The sequence below is a fragment of the Cetorhinus maximus genome, chromosome 1 (genome assembly GCF_964194155.1).
Source record: "Cetorhinus maximus chromosome 1, sCetMax3.hap1.1, whole genome shotgun sequence".
Taxonomy (NCBI): Eukaryota; Metazoa; Chordata; class Chondrichthyes; order Lamniformes; family Cetorhinidae; genus Cetorhinus; species Cetorhinus maximus.
The window spans coordinates 169,857,104-169,870,057 of record NC_135879.1 but is presented as its reverse complement, the minus strand read 5'-3'; positions in this window follow the sequence as shown (position 1 = coordinate 169,870,057).

Below are 12,954 nucleotides of genomic sequence, written 5' to 3'. Positions count from 1 at the left end.
TTGAAGAAATGTCTGAAAAGTAACTTGAACTTAGGATGACACTATCTTTAAACAAAACTCATGCATTGATTTAATTGATTAACTATATTTAAGGTAGAATATCTGTATTGCAGGGAAGCTTTTCCTTCTGTTTTGACGTTATGGTAGGAAGTGTTATGAACATTTGTTCTTAATGGCTCTGCATCTAAAAGAAATGTATCATTTGTTCACAATAGAATATGAATTCTGGGGGCCCAGAAAACAAGCGATGGGCATTTGTCTTTAGTCTGCATGACTCTAGTTACAGAGGTGGGGTGACACCAGATGACCCACACCCTAAGTCAATGAAAGAGGTGAATTTGGACTATTTCCAAATCAGGGATTCCTGAAGAATGAGGAATGAAGATAAAATTTGGAAAATTGGAATCTTTGTTGACACAGTTTAACCATGGCTTCTGGGGTATGATTCTTCTGAATATAGTTCAACATAACTTCAAAGACAGAAGAAGAGAATGACATTGCTTGTGCTGGCAATGCTCAAGGAATCCTAGGAACTTGACTTGAATCAGGGACTTGTAAGTTGTCTTCGCTGTTGTTTGTTAAGTTTAAGTAAACTCTTGCTTAATGGGCAGAATTTTTCCCTCGTCGGGCGGGTTCAGTGGGGGCGGGCAGGGGCGGTCGGGAAGCCAACCACTGCCCACGATCAATACCGCACCACGACATCATGCAGGCGGGCCAATTAAGGCCTGTGCAGCATGCATCACGAGTGATAGCACTCAGCGCTGCCTGTGAGGGCGGGGGGAGGAGGGAAAGCCAGGCCTGGTGTGCAGTTCACACATGCACATGAAAGAGCGCTTCAATCTCCATGAGGCACAGAGCTGCCTCAGGGAAATTAAAACGCATTTTTAAAAAATTAATAAAGACAGTAAAAATTTAGTAAAACACTTCCCCTCATGTGACTCTGTGACATGAGATGGGACATGTCTTTAATTCCAAAATAAAGTTTTTATTTAATGTGTATTAGCTTTAGGAAACCTCATCCTGCTCGTGGATGAGGTTTCCTAAAAAATGTAAAGGGGCTGCTTGGCATTTTCGCCTGCCCACCAACCATTGGGTTGGACGTGCAGCGTAAATTTCAAGTTAATTACCTCGTTAATGGCCTTATTAGGCCTTTCAATTATCGGCCGGCATGGAGCTGACTCTGGCGCGCGCCCATCAAACAAAACATCACGAGACTGCGTGATGATGTTGGGGCACAAGCCTGACATCATCGTGCATCATTTCACGTTCAGGTATGTTGGGCATGCGCCCACACACCCAGCGTAATATTCTGGCCAATAAATTCTACTTGATTCATAAATACTAGTTATTCATACCTTGTTGGGTCAGATGCCACTTAGGACCCTAGTGTTAGAAATTAAGAATTTGGAATTTGGAGATTTTAATTAGAAGGGTTTTATATGTCACCTTAAAATCTTACAATGGTTCTTGTAGTCACTAAATACATACAGTTAACCTACTTAAGACTATGAAGACTTAATTAAAACCTACCGAAAAGTATCCAACACCACACAAACTCATCACTTTGAAAATATACTGATCTATCTTTCTTAGGTCCTATGTAGATGATCGCACACCTTCCCACACTGAACTTCAACTGCTAAAGTCTCTGCTGACAATCTATTAATGTTCTCTTGTAACTTTCAATTCCCATCCATAATAATTACATAACTTATTGTCTTCAGTAAATTTGGATGTACAATTATTACTTCAACTAAGACATTGATAAATACAGAAAAGAACTGAAGGTGGAATCATCCCAGATTTGCACTAAGTGCAGTAGTAGGTGGGAAAAAAAGCAGGTGGCCATCGGCCACAAGGGCAGCTTCGCACACCATATTGACCCAAACCCACCACATTAATTATGCATTCCAGGGAAACACACCATTTTGATGGCAGGTGGACTCTCATTTGCTCACCACGCCATCATCTCACCGCTTCCTCACAGTGGGTACCATATTTAAAGTGCAGCTGCACGCACACCTCTCAGTGCTTCCAGTCCATGACTGCTGTACGGAAGACATGGCTCCAAAAGGTAAGAAGGCTGAAGTCCCCCGGTTTAATGACTCATCCCTCAAGCACCTTTTGGACACTGTGGAGGCTCACGGTGATGTCCTCTACTCCACTCTGGCCACAGGAGGGGTAACAGCATCACTAACCCAACATGGGAGGTGGTGGCAGCAGTGGTCAGCACCCATGCCCTGTAAAAGAGGACAGCCACCCAGTGCTGCTACATGATTGATTGATGAATGATTTCATCCATTCTGTTAGGGTAAGTCACTCTTCTCATCACCTCTCAACTCACACACTCACAAACCCATCACATATCCACAGGGCTCTCACACCTTATAGGACAACATCATTAACTCTCACACACACCTTCACCTCTCCATCAGGCTCATATCCTCTGGAGCTTGCACCCTCATCTCGTCCATGGCTCCGCTCACCACACAAACATTCCACACAGTGCCATGTGTCCTGCTCACACTCTCTCCATCTGTTTTCATGCAGGAAAAGCTGGCTTACAACAGCAGGGAGAGGTCCTAGACTGGAGTTGGAGTGGCCCACATTAGACCCTCACTCACTCTGAGGAGCGTGCCATCATGCTGACTGGTGAGGACGTGGACCGTGCCTGAGGCGATGATGAGGTCGGTGGTGAACACCCTCGTGAGGATCCTGTACCACATCATCCCTCTGCCAATGCAAATGTGAGTGTTCTTTCTGCTGTTTTTGACTCTGTTGCCATGCACTAATTATCTGGTTCACAGGGAACTCTGCCAAGTGACTGATGCCCTCAGCCAGCCAGTCCCTCAGCTCCATCCACGTCCTCACCTCCAGCCAAGAAGACACCTCCTCAATTGAAGAGCTGGGAATAAGCAGCCTGGAAGACCTGCACTTACCCAGACCCTCCACCAACTCAGAGACACACACCTCATTGGGACCGAGATCTAGAGCAGGCTCGGGTTCACAATCTGGTGGTCACCACACGGACACGTGTCCGCAGCAGGAGGAGGCAGGTTCAGCTGAGCTCCTCAGCACTCAGAGGACTGCTGGGGAAGAGGCAACCGTGAGGTTCGAGCCAGATGACAAGCCCATGGGTTTGGCCTTCCAACCCACCCTGGAGAGTCAGCAGAAGGCAGGGGAACATCACATAGAGCTGTTGGAAGCCCTCAGCAGAGTGGCACACAAGTCGGAGGAGTGCGCCCGCCTTGCTTTCCGATGAAGTGGTGCCCACATGTGCGCATATGGAGGTCTCCATGGGGAGGATGGTTGTCACCATGGAGACCTTGGTCCACCAGAACGTGAAGATGTGGGCAGATCTGCAGTGGTGACACGAGAGGGGAACGGGGCACCTCGACGTCCCTCCAGGTGCTCCTTCCCCTCAAGGAGTCAGGCCGGGACCGTTGGTCACCCAAAGGGAGGAGGAGCGGCAGCTGGACACCGCTGGGTCACCTGCTCAGGAATCTCAGAGGCTGTCCTCTCCCTCTGAGTCCCCTGTACCCGTGACCCCCCTCAACCTCATCCTCTGTCACCGCAGAGGGAACAGCTGGCCCACAGGAGGACAGCCAAAGCAAGCCAAGGCTTTCCAGAGGAGAGCAAGCCCCAAGGCCGCGGATGTCCAGAGGACCCATACTGTACGCGTCTGAGACAACAGGACCAACCATTGCATAGGCTGTGTCCACCCCTGCTGTGGATGTCAGAGCAGCAACCTGAAGTCTAAGGTGATCAAAGGTTAAGAAATTCTGATCACAGTTAGTTGCACGGGTGAACATGTTTTGTCTGGAAATATATTTGCCTTCACTGAATACTGTGTAATGTAGTCTTTCAGCTTCATTGACAGGCTTTGCGAGTCCTCATCCTGCAAACCCCCACCCCCACTAGCAGTTCGGCTGCACTTAGCCAGCCCTTGGGTGATTCTGTAGGGAGAGGTTTGTGTGTGTGTGTGTGTGTGTGTGTGTGTGGGTGGGTGGGTGTGTGTGTGTGTGTGTGTGGCAGGTCCCATCAGAGCCTTATGCAAGCACTCTCCCACGCATGCGGATCTTTCCCATGTCACACTCATCTCAATATCCTGAACATTTTCAATGCTGCCTGCTGGGATTCACTTTCAGTTGTTCATCTGAGCTGACCTGCATCTCCGCCCACCCACTGATCACACTCCCATGCAGCACATGTTCTCACCCACCCTGACTCTCATTTCACTTTTGATTTAAGCAGCATGGTAGTGCTACAATTTGTCTTTCACTACCCTGTCTTTTCCCCTCTCCCAGTCACCCATTTCCTTTTCCCCATCATTGTCGACCCCCCTGCCATCACCTTCCACTTCCCCTCTGTGACCTACCAGCCTCATCTCTTTTCTTTCGGGGATGTCGAGGTGAAGGTGCATGTTCCCGTCCTTCCTGTAAATCCCACACCCATCCAAATTAACCTCCCCAACCCCCCCAGGGTCTGTGTCTGCCTCCAAATCCCCACTAACCATCTTCGCCATCCCTTCTGCCAATAGCGTGGAACTCTCACCCTCCCAACCTCCCATCTCACTCTGCCCTCAGTCATTCTCACCATTCCCTCGTGCCACACCCACCCTCAGTTCACTCCCCAAGAGGTGGTCATGGACTCAACAGACCCCTCTCTTGCACATTCACCTGGACATCCACCCCCTTCCGAATTCTTTCCTCCCTTGGAACTCTTTGCCCCCTTAGAACTCTTTCCCCCCTTGCAACTCCTTTTGACCACCATCCAGTTACCCTCTCCTTCTCCATAGTCCCTCCCCCACCCAACCTCCCTCAAACACCTTCACTCTACCCCTCCCTACCTTACACCCCCCTTACACACCTTTAACCCCACCCCCCTCCCTACCTCACCCCTTGACACGTCTTCCTCTCCCAGTCAAACCTAGGCCTTTCTCTCCCGCCCCCTGATACATCTTCCCCTCCCAAGCACAACTCAACCTCCCTCTCCACTCCTCGATGATCATCCGTTGTGGGCAGACTCTCAATGATCACCCTCCACCTTCCATGAGCTGCTTTGGGATTGTTAATAATGGACAGGAATGTGTGTAAAAAGTGCATACATTCATTGGAACTGTCAAGCTCATTGCAACTTTCAAAGAAAGTTGTCAAAGGAAAGCTGTCAAAGAATTTAAATCTGCCATCCTTGAAATATTTGTAAAAAAACTGTTTGCAGTGTTGAAATTCAGTGCTTACTATTTCACTCCATCTATTGACACAAGCCTGAGGGTTACTATTATAGGATTAGTACTTCAAGACCAATGTTACAACCTATAATTATCATAGTGGGGTGCCTGTCAGTTCACAGTTTGATTGACAGCTCCAAGTGCTGGTAAATTCTTTGAAGTGGGACTATGAATACAAATGCTTGTTTTTATAAGGAATTAAAATAAGTTAAATATAGTGAATGGGTTTTTATCAAGGTGAGATTTTTTGAAAAAATAGTGAATTTATCAATAGGCATTAAGAAAGTTATTTAATCTCAGCATGGGTTTTGAGGTCTGCACATTGTGAATACTGGGTGAGTTGGCATGGAAGGTATAAGGGCAAAGGGTGTTGGGTGGGAGGCATGGGTTGTCATGAGTTGGCACTGAGATGACATAGGGGCTATATAGGACTATGGGGATGAATAGGGGGTATGGTTTAACATGGAGGGTATGAGGGTCATGGGGTGTCAGTAGAGGGGCATAGGTTGACATGGAGAGTATGAGGGGGCATGCAGGATGGGTAGAAGGCACGAATGGTAGAGGTGCCATGGGGCTGATTGGAGGGGCAAGATATGGCATGGGTTGGCATGGATGGTACATGGGGAGAGTTTGGAGGGGTGAGGGCTGAAAGGGTGTTTTTGCTTTATGTCTTTCTTTCAAGCTTTGACAAGTACCAAGACCTCTACACCCAACTGCCTCCGAACACCTTCAGGCCACCTCCCCCCCACCCCCACCCCCGACACCTGGGATCGAAAACCCGAACTTTCAGGGCACTTTTTCCCAGGTTGGGTTTGTGGAGCCAGGAATTGTCCTGATTCTGCAATTCAGGCCATTGGGGGGAATCGTCCCAGATTTGCACTAAGTGCAGGACCGGGCAGGTAAAATGGTGTTTTATCCGCCAGCCACAATGACGGCTTTTCACACTGCATCATTCCAAACCTGCCGCGTTAATTATGCATTCCCAAGAAACATGCTGTTTACATGGTGGGCAGGCTGTCACTCACCCACTGCACCTTCACCTCACCGCTTCATCTTGGCAGGCGCCATATTTAAAGTGCAGCCGTGTGCACACCTCTCAGTGTTTCCAGCCCACGGCTGCTGCATGGAAGACATGGCCCCGAAAGGCAAAAAGGCTGCAGCTCCCTGTTAGTGATGCATCCGTCGAGTACCTTTTGGACGCCATGGAGGCCCACCATGACGTCCTCTACCCCCGCTCTGGCCGCAGGAGGTGCAGCGGCATCACCAATCCAGCATGGGAGACAGTGGCAGCGGTGGTCAGTGGCAATGTCCTGAAAAAGAGGACAGCCACCCAATGCCACTACAGCATGAATGGTCTCATCCATTCCACCAGGGCAATTCACTCTTCACATCACGCTCAATTCTCACACTCACAAACCCATCACACATCCACAGGGATCTCATACATCAAAGGACATCACCACTAACTCTCACAGCGCTTACCCGCACCCTCCACTAGCGCAGAGGCACACACCTCAGTGGGATCCAGATCTAGAGCAGGCTCGGGTTCACAATCTGGTGGTCACCACACCGACACATGTCCACAGCAGCAGGAGGCAGGTTTGTGCGAGCTCCCCAGCACTGCTGGAGAAGAGACATCTGTGAGGTCTGAGACAGATGATGAGCCTTGAGATTTGGCCTTCCAACTCATCCTGGAGAGTCAGCAGAAGGCGGGGGAACATCACACAGAGCTGTTGGAAGCCCTCAACAGAGTGACATATGAGTTGGAAGAGTGCGTCCGCGGGCTCTCTGATGAAGTGGTGCCCACATGTGCATGTATGGAGCCCTCCATGGGGAGGATGGCAGGCGCCATGGAGACCCTGGTCCAGCAGAATATGGAGATGTGTGTAGACCTGCACTCCATCATAGGAGCCATGGGTGTGTTCCTGCCAAGGCAACGCGAGAGGGAAATGTTGCACCTCGATGTCCCTCCAGGTGCTCCTTCCCCTTAAGGAGTCAGGCTGGGCCCCTGGACACACGAAGGGAGGGAGAGCAGCAGCTGGACACCCTTGGGTCATCTTCTCAGGAATTTCAGAGGCTGTCCTCTCCCTCCGAGTCCCCTTTGCCTGTGAGCCCCTCAACCTCATCCTCTGTCACTGCAGAGGAGACAGCTAGCCAACTCGTGATTCTGGAGCGAGAAGTGTGTATGACAGGGCCTTCGGAGTCTTGTGCAAGCACTCTCCCACGCACGCGGATCCTTCATCTATCATACTCACCTCAACATCCTGAGTATTTTGAATACTGCTTGCTGGGGCTTGTTTTTAGTTGTCCACCTGAGCTGACCTGCCTCTCCGCTCACCCAATGATCACACTCTCATGCAGCACCTGACCTCGCCCACAACGACTCTCATTTCACTTTCAATTTGGACAGCATGGTACTCCTTCAGTTTCACTTTTGCTCCTCAGTCCTTTACATCCCCCCAGTCACCCATTCCCTTTCCCCCATCACAGTTGACATCCCTGGCATCACCTTTCACCTCCTTTCTGTGACCTACCAGCTACAACCCTTATCCTTCAGGGATGTCCTGGTGAATGTGCACGTTCCCTTCCTTCCCGAAAATCCCACCCCAATCCACATTCATCTCCCTGACCTGCTCCTTCCCACCCTCAGGGTCCATGTCTGCTTCTGAGACCCCACCAACCACACTCACCGAACCATTTATCACTACCGGCAAACCCTCACCTCCCACCCTACTGCCTCATTCTGCCCTTGGTCATTCTCACCCTTCCTCCATACCACGCCCACCCTCAGTTCGCTCCCCAGGAGGCAGACATGGACTTATCAGGCCCCTCCTTTGCATGTTCACCTGGACACCCTCACCTCCAGGCCCCTTCCCCCCACCCCGGGAACCTCTTCCCCCCCTCTGAGCCCCTTCCCCCCTCCAACCCCTTTTCCCACCCGCCCCGAACACTTCCCCTTACCCCCGGAATCTCTTCCCCTCTCTGGACCCCTTCCCAGCTCTGGACCCCTCCTCCCCCTGCCAAACTTGTTCCCCCCTTGGAATGCCTTCCCCTCCCCCACTTAATCCTCCCACCCAGCCCCCCACTGGACTCCCCTCCTACTTAGCACCCCACTTTCCTGACTCCCTGAGACACCCTTACTTCTTCTGCCACCCTTCGTTCTTCCCCCCTCCCAACTCCTTCCTCCAGTCTTACCCCTTCCTCCAGCCTTACTTCTTACACCAGCCGTACTCCTTCCCCCTTCCTGATTCCCTCAGACACCCTCACTTCTTCCTGCAGCTATATTCCTTCTCCCTTCCCACCTCTTTCCTCCACTCTTACTTCTTCCTCCACCCTTACTCCCTCGCCTCTCCGCATTCCTTCCTCCCCTGCGGACTCCTTCCCCTCTCCGCACTACTTCCTCGCTTAGAACTCTTTGCCTTACATCTTCCACCCCCTTACATCTACCTCCCCAGTTGCCATTTTCTCCCCCGTTACCCCCTCCCCCATACTCCCTCCTCCTTCCCAACCACACCTCCCCCGTCACCTTCATTCCCCCCCACCAACCTCACTCCCCAACACCTTCAATATTCCCACCTCACCCCTCCAACACCTTAATTCACCCCTCCCAACCTCATCCACCGATACTTTCTCTCCCTCCCCAATCTCACTCTCCCCCGAAACATCTTCCTCTCCCAGTCAATCATAGCCTCTCCCACCCTCTCGACCATCATCAGTTGTGAGTATCAACAGTGCCTTTCCAACTTCTGTGAGCTACTTTGTGACAGAGCCATGTCCATGAGAATCTACCCAGCATGCCATGGACATTCCTCCAGGGTCCTGTTGGTGTCGAGTTCCAGCATCTTCTGACCCTTGGATGTCCGCGATGTGAGCAAGGCCCTGGCGGTAAGTCCCGACTTCTGCACATCACACTTGTCAAGACGTGTTCTGCACTGACATGTTTTCCCGATCCAGCGCGGAGGTTTGATTCCAGCATGCTGTCCTTATAATGATATGTAGATGTGTTACAATGAGATTCCTGATGTCTGATGGTAGGAAAAGTGGCCGGCCATTGATGGGCAGAGTGGATGATTGCAAACTGCTTTCACGACGTCTTGAAACCAATTTTTGGCCTTTTCGCCATATTGTCCAAAACACTGCCAAACATGCCCGATGCCAGCGGGCATGGAAAATTCTGCCCAGAGGTGTCCCTATAGATTCCTAAGGACACCATAGTCATATCCCACCCATTGCACTGCATACCTGGTGTACCAGTCTGTGTCCCCCATCTTGCAACAAATCCCCTGATCATGTCATTGGATTTACGTCAATCCTAAGCACTTTCATGCTTGCTAACAGTCTCTAGTGTGGATCTTGTGAGGAAAAACAAGCAAAATTGACCTAGATTATGCTTCTTCCACCTCAGCAGAGAATACTGCTGGTATTTCCTTCAACACAGCCACTGCATGTAAATTATGCCAAAGAGATGGGGCCCAATGTCCCATCCAATTACCTGCTCTCTGACATTGATGTTTCTGAATAAGGAACCACTAGGAGAGAAGTGGCGGTAATCTCTGGCACCATGGCAACAGGCTGGCTAGTTCATTTACTGGAGCAAGAGAGCCTTCCAGTGCCTGTCTCTACCTCATTAAAGGCCCCAATCTCCATCCCCTGAATGCCTCGTGCAAGGTTTTCAGTAAAAATTTTCCCCGGTCTGCAAAATTTTTCTGCTCCCATCAAGATCAGCCTCGCCTCTTCACAGTGCTGCAGCAGGTATCCCACTGGAATGCAACACCAGCCCCCTCCTCCTCATCAGAAGCAACATGGTCCATTTGTGTGGTGGAGCCCACCCTGCATAGGTAATGCTCTCTCAAATGTGGAAACTGGGTCAGGGGCTCAGCAGGGTCAGGATGGCAAAAGGAAATTAAGCTTCATCTATAATGAGAGGAATGAAATCCAGTTCACTGCATTCCAGCTATAAAATAATAACATAGACGGCCCTATACCACTGTATAAATATCTCAGTGTTTCCCCTTCACTAAAACTACAACAATTCTACTCCCCTATATTATACTTAATATTATGCATGTTAATGTTGTTACAATCCCTGTAGAGACTGATAACTTTTAAAAAGAAATTAATTTCCCAGCAACGGACAGAAAGGACCAAATGACAAGATTTCACATTTAACATGTCTACTTTAACAAACAAACGAAAATCAACCTAGATCAAACATTTCTTAACAGGCAACTAATCCATCAAACTAAAAAATATATACTTATGCATTAACACAACTGAAATACATCTTCTGAAACACTTCTATGCAATACCTCGCTTCTGGCAGATATGTAGCATTACAAGAACAATTGCACAGTCCATCCCAGCTCCCCTGCAGGCTCCCTCCTCCCTGCCACACCAAGATTAGCTTCCAGTGTACTTCAACAATCTTTCCACTCAGCTCGAACTTTTCAGATCCAAACATCACCAGTCAGACACATCTTGGCGACTCTCTTCCTTAAATCCCCAAGAGTCCCAGCAGTTCTGTTCCCTTCCTTTTTAACAGAAACTGAATTCACACCAACATCCTACCTGGCTGTTAAACAGCAGTTGACCTTTATTGAAATATTCTGAAACTGGCACCCAAAAATTCATTGGATTTCTGTTTGAGTTTCTCTCCCCATGGTCACTGGATCACATGGGTATGTCTCCAAACAGATGAAGTTCCTCATCCTTGGAACCATTTTTGTGAATCTTTTCTTCACTTTCTCTAATACCTTCGCATCCGTCCTAAGGGGTGGCACCCATGACTAGCTGAACCAGTGTTCTATACAAGTGTAACATCACTTCCTTACTTTAGTACACAATGATCCTGCCATAAGGTGGGAGTGGCTTTTCAACAGCTGCAGGGTTGCTTGGGGAAGGGGGAGAAGTAGCCTCAGGCAAGGGAAGGGGGTGCAAGGTGGAGGCTATCCTGGGGAAGTGGGGGTATCCAAGGGTGTGTGTTGGGGCATATATTGATCTGTGCAAGTGGCCTCAAGATGGTGAGGGCTGAGGATGCAGTCTCCAACAGAGATCACGCCAGATGGACATGTGAGGGTGTGTGTGAGGGAGTGAGTGGTGATGTCCCTTGAGCTGGCAGTGAATGTGTGATGGGCTTGTGAGTGTGTAAAATGGTTGCCTTACCCTGGCGGCATGGAAGAGATCATTCATCCTCTTTCTGAACTGGATGGACAACCTCTTCCATGCAGCATTGGCACTGATCACCACTGCCACCGCCTCCCAAGCCGGAATGATGAGATTGCTGGACCTCCTGCAGCCACGGCAGGGGTAGAGGACATCCCAGCGGGTCTACAAAGGCATTCCGGTGATGGGTCACTGAACTCTTCTTGGCTTTCAGGGCCATGTCTTCACTGGAGCAGTCCAGGGCTTCAAGAATTGAGAACTATGTGGACGGCTGCAGTTTAGATATGGCACCCAGAGTGAGGAAACGGTGAGATAACGTCGTGGCGGGCGATTCAGAGGCGGTCCTCCAGCGAGACAGCGTGTTTCCTGTGGCTGCATAATTAATGAAGCAGGATTTGGGCGATACGGTGTGAAAAGCCACTGTTGCGGCCGGTGGGTAAAACATCCTTTTCCCCACCCTCTAGAACCATAGAACCATAGAACACTACAGCACAGAAAACAGGCCATTCGGCCCTTCTAGTCTGTGCCAAAATATTATTCCGCTAGCCCCATTGACCTGCACCTAGTCCATAACCCTCCAGACCTCTCCCATCCATGTATCTATCTAATTTATTCTTAAAACGTAAGAGTGAGCCCGCATTTACCACGTCACATGGTAGCTCGTTCCACACTCTCACCACTCTCTGAGTGAAGAAGTTCCCCCTAATGTTCCCCTTAAGCCTTTCCCCTTTCACCCTAAAGCCATGTACTCTTGTGTTTATTTCTCCTAATCTAAGTGGAAAGAGCCTACACGCATTTACTCTGTCTATACCCCTCATAATTTTGTAAACTTCTATCATATCTCCCCTCATTCTTCTACGCTCCAAGGAATAAAGTCCTAACCTGTTTAATCTTTCCCTGTTACTCAACTCCTTAAGACCCGGCAACATCCTAGTAAATCTTCTCTGCACTCTCTCAATCTTACTGATATCCTTCCTGTAGTTAGACGACCAGAACTGCACACAATACTCCAAAGTTGGCCTCACCAATGTCTTATACAACCTCACCATAACATCCCAACTCCTATACTCAATACTTCGATTTATGAAGGCCAGTATGCCAAAAGCTTTCTTTACAACCTTGTCTACCTGTGACGCCACTTTCAGGGAATTATGTATCTGAACTCCCAGATCCCTTTGTTCCTCCGCACTCCTCAGTGCCCTACCATTTACTGTGTATGTCCTACCTTGGTTTGACCTTCCAAAATGTAACACCTCACACTTTTCCGCATTAAATTCCATCGGCCATTTTCTGGCCCATTTTTCCAGTTGGTCTAGATCTCTCTGCAAGCTTTGAAAGCCTTCCTCGCTGTCCACAACACCTCCAATCTTAGTGTCATCAGCAAACTTGCTGATCCAATTCACCACGTTATCATCCAAATCATTGATATAGACAACAAACAACAATGGTCCCAGTACAGATCCCTGAGGCACATCACTAGTCACAGACCTCCAGTCTACTCTACCACTCTCTATCTTCTCCCACACAGCCAATTTCGAATCCAGTTTACAACCCCACCATGG